The following is a 4,929-nucleotide window of genomic DNA, read 5'->3' on the forward strand; positions in this document are numbered from 1 at the left end:
AGCATTTGAAAACAATTCTCGGATTGAGACAGGATATGTTGGACTCAAAGATGTAAGAAATTCATAAACTGCTTCAATATATTCTCAGGGGACTGCTGGTTTTGCTTTATCAACAGAGTTATAGGTTGTCTGTCTATGGTGAACAATACTTGGAAGCTTCGTTTATTGGTGTACTTAGTAGGATAAAATGTGGGTGTAAATGCCTAGTTAGAAATAGAGACTATTCTACTTAATTTTTTTACCAACTTTTGCATAATTGTAAATTCTTATGTATTAGTTGCAACTATGAGATTTAAGTTATCCAATTTTCAATTTTTCAAATTTCTTGACTCTTCTAATTAAAAAAATTCCTGATATTAATGCTTTAGAGATGTAACTTAGTTGAGTAGCACTGTCTATGAAAAAGATAATTCATACTAATTCTATGTACTTAATTATTTTAATGTGATGCCTACAAATATGTTCCCTGATGCTTGTTTTTGTGGTTCTACCAAGTCTTCTGACTGTGTATGAGTGACTTCTTGGTTTATTTACTATTTGAATATTATATACTGTCAAAAGTTTCGATACAATAATTAAACTTGACCTAGCAAGGTTAGGTAAGCTTGAAGTGTTACTGATACAACAATCATTGGTTTTCGTAAGTCTTCCTTTTATCTATTTTTTCTACTTTGTCAATTAGAAGTATGGATTACAGGATTACAAGCTCCAGAAAAATAACGTAAAAGTGGAATCCATGAACTAATAAGCATGTTTTGCAGGCATGAAGAACTTGGAACCAACAGACAGCTATATATATTGTAGATCCATAATTAAACAAGAATTCACGAAATGAAATGATGAGATGTATCCATATTGGTTTACTTTGTGTTGAAGAAAATTTAGTGGACAAACCAACCATGGCTACCATTATGCTCATGAATGCTAACAATGTAACCCCAACCAAGGACAACACACAGTTGCTAAGAATTAAAATACAAAAAACCAAAAAGATTGTTGAGACACATGATAAAAAAAACTGCGAAATTAGTCATACCTTAACAAAAGCACTACGAACAATGTTAAGCGAAGGAAGCTCACAATGTCATCCCTCTGCAATTACAGCACTAGATTAGACAAAAAGCACGGCACTATAAACACAATAAAACAACCAAAAATGCTCTGAACCCCTGCTGCAACAGCGTGCAAATCAAATCAATTAGCATAACCTATTATTATACTTTTACAAATTGAAATCATTTTTTTTAAAAAAAAATTAAAACTACCTGAAGTTGAGTCAGATTGTTGAGCCTGAGGTGGAAGTTTTTGAAGTTCAAGAGGGTGGCCAACCACGTTATCTGCCTCATTTCAAAAGTTTAAAAACTAAGTATTTTTGTTGGTTAAAATTGTAAAAGGGGTACAAAACTAAAAGGGGTATTTTACTAGAAGCTGATCTCGGAAAGATGTACGACCTTTGTGAGTGGTAACGGAAGTTACATCGGCGGCATGGATGGGAGCTCAGGCACAAACGGACGAGGAGCGCGGAGTACGGCAAACGGAGGAAGGTATGGCGACAGAGGAGAGAAGATGCTGCTAGGGCAAGCGCGTCGTGGGAGATTTCGAAGAAGTGATTGAATACGTGCACGCCCTAATCCAAAAGACACACTCACGTGTGTGGCACGTGCAGTAACTCTCTCTGTACAAAGGCGGTTATTGGGCCATGACCGTCTTTGTATGTTTAACGGCAACATACAAAGGCGGTTTACTTGTAACACCCGCAGTAGAAGAAAGGGTGTAAATTATGAAAAACCCATCGTGTCGTAATAACAAAGACGGGTGTCCACGACCGTCGTAGTAAATTTTGTTTTATTTACAAAAATTCCACCGAGACACATTCTAAGGCGGCTCTAGGGAACCGCCTTAAAATGTGCGAGGTAAAAAAAGGATTTTTTAGTAGTGAAAGGTAGTGAGGATCCTCTAGTTTCTGAAGAACTGCACCAATTAATAGCAGTCTATCATGCATAAAAATCTTCAATCGAATCTTACTTTATCAAAATACTAAATAAATATAATTTTACTCTTGGATTAACAAAATTCCACCGTGTATCCAAAGTTAAGAAAAGAAATGGTCATGCTTTTGTCTCTTTCATTCTTTCCTCAATTCACCATGTATCTAGAATTATAGAGTTATAACACAACATAAAATTTGTAATATGGCCCACGTTTTCTTGTCTCGTCTCTTTTATTCTTTCCTCAATTAAAAGAAGAAAAACTGTAACTATTTTTCTTTCATTCATTTTTACTCAACCAAACGTTGTTTTAAATTCTATAAAGTTTAGGTGAAATATATGATAAAATGTAAGTAATCGATAATGTTATGTTATCCTACATGATTATTTTTACACCAAGCAAACGTTATCTTAGATTAACTAAACATTACTACTAACTTATTCTATCCAATTCAGTTTTAATATTATATGTGCCAATGAATACACACCACTCTTTCATCAGTGACTACAAGATTTTCGGTGACCAAAGTGTGGTCCATCAACCAATGGAAAAAAAAAATGATCCCCTTCTTCACCGTAATGCTAATTAAACTTGGTACTAATATATAACAGTACCTAAAGTATAGACCAAATCCAACGTTTTCGATCGAAACAAAATACTCTACTATATAACAGTTTGTCCGATCCATGCATATGGCTCCACCAACTCCAAGAATGGTTGTGCTAATAGACTTGAAGAAGAAGCCACGGGAACAAAACCCTCCTCTCCATAACCGATGGCACCCTCACATACCACACGTGGCGGCTGTTAATATCGGTGAAGTGTTTAGGGTAGAGATGGCAGATTGGACAGGAGGCGCCATTAAAGATGACGATTCAGCACTAGACTTAAAATTTATAGATCTCTAAACTGTAAGTACAAATGTCGTCGCCACAGTGATGTTGATGTTAGAAATTGAATTCTTTACACATCTCATATGGGAGTTTTATTAGCTCATTCACTTGTTAGGGTTTAGATTTTATGCTTATCAAAGTTACTTTGATTTCATTTTCATGTTGTATTCATTTTATATTTATGAATGAAATAATATGAGCTTCTTGATGTCAAAAAAGAAATTGAATTGATATGGTTTTAGCTAGATAGAAATGAACAAAGAGGACCCAAGGAAGTTATAGAAACCAAACATTTGATAATATATGAAATGATCTATTTCTTTTTTTTTCTTACATTTTTTTTCCAAGTATCAAAATTTGTTATGTAATTAATTAATTTGGGTTATGGTGGGGTAAATGGGTCAGGTCCATAATCTTAGTGGACCAATCAGAATTCTGGATAATGATGGGTCCTAGTGGGCGTTGCTACATGCACCCAGTAAAATTATTGGTACACACAACAATTGCAGATTAAACATATTAATTATTATATCAAAATTAATTATCAAAAAATTATTATTTAAATTTACATGCACATTAAATATACATTAGAAATTTTAGTGTTATATATAACAACATTATTTATTTTATAACATAACATTTTAGCTCAGTTGGTTAAAGCGTCGTGCTAATAATGCGAAAGTCACAGATTTGACTTCGATTGAGACTTACAGATTAGCTAATTCGTGCTAATCCGTATCCCTTTTAGGGAAGGGCAAAATGAAAAATTTGCACAATTGTTATGGAAGGGGAAAATGGAAAATTTGTGCAATTATTAGGTGTACCAACAATTTTGCTGAGTGCACGTAAGAACGCTCGGTCCCACTGGAGATATGCTTCCTGTTGAAATATGCAACTTAATTAGGTCCTCCTCTCCCAGGGGATGAATGGGGTTTTACAGCAACATTTGACAGAGAAAATGAAGGTGGTTTCTTGACAGACCATTTTCCTTGTGCCACAATAGCTATATGGTACTTTGAGGGAATATATGCTCATTCGCCCCAAATATTTGCCAGATGAGTATAATAATGGATCATTTTCGTCTAATGTGATGATAGAATACAAGCTCAGAATGAATTAATACATATATCAAGAATGTTAAAAACACACTTTTTTAAATATATTTTTTCCTATTGATCGAAATTTAATGAAAATCATATTTTTTTTAGGTTTTATATCTTATTTAATGACTTTTTCTCTTAAATTTATAATTTTCAGTAATTATAACTAATAAAAAGTGTGTTAAAAGAAATTTGTTAAAAAGCGTGTTACTAGTACCCCTCTCTATATATATGGCATCTTCAGCATGTATGCTTTGCTACTCACATAAATATTGTTTCTGTTGGATAGGAGTACGATTTCCAGGTTTAACACACCTCGGGATGATTGGAACTGCACCATCAATGGAACTCCTGAACATATGAAATGAAAGGAAGAGAGATGTTGAAGAAAATGGAATTAAGTCTTTCAAACCATGTGAGGTTTTGCCTTCACGACCCTCGGCAAACTTATTATCAGCAAAAAGTTGTCTCTTGGAAAGGTAATAATTAATTGATCACGATAATGTCTATAAATTTAATCTGATCATAACTCATTTGCCTAGCTTTTAACTAAATCCTTATAAACTAGTAATACATTTATTTCTATTTATAAGACCTAATTATTAATTTATCATGATTAGAAAAATGGTTAGTTTAAGGCTCATTTGAGATGGTTGTAACTTTTTTATTTTTAAATGTAATTTTCAAAACAAAATATGTTTAGTAAAAATAAAACTGAAATGATTTTCAAATAATTTTCAAAGCACTTTTACGCTCATTTTCAAAATCAAGAAAAAATATTTTGTAAATTTAGTTTAGTTTTTAAAAAAACATATATTTCTCACATTTGATGATCACACTTTTTATTGCTGTCATCGTTACCATCATCATCACCACCATCATTATCATCACTACTATCAATGCCGTTATCACCATCACCACCCCCACTAGTATTGTTATTGTCATCA

At 33.1% G+C, this 4,929-nt stretch overlaps 1 pseudogene; it reads left to right on the forward strand.

Moving 5' to 3' along the window:
• Nucleotides 1-2,681: 2,681 nt before the first annotated feature.
• On the forward strand, nucleotides 2,682-4,441 carry LOC100775846 (putative formamidase C869.04; annotated as a pseudogene).
• Nucleotides 4,442-4,929: the final 488 nt, after the last annotated feature.

Source organism: Glycine max, chromosome 5 (assembly GCF_000004515.6).
Source record: "Glycine max cultivar Williams 82 chromosome 5, Glycine_max_v4.0, whole genome shotgun sequence".
NCBI classification, from domain to species: Eukaryota; Viridiplantae; Streptophyta; class Magnoliopsida; order Fabales; family Fabaceae; genus Glycine; species Glycine max.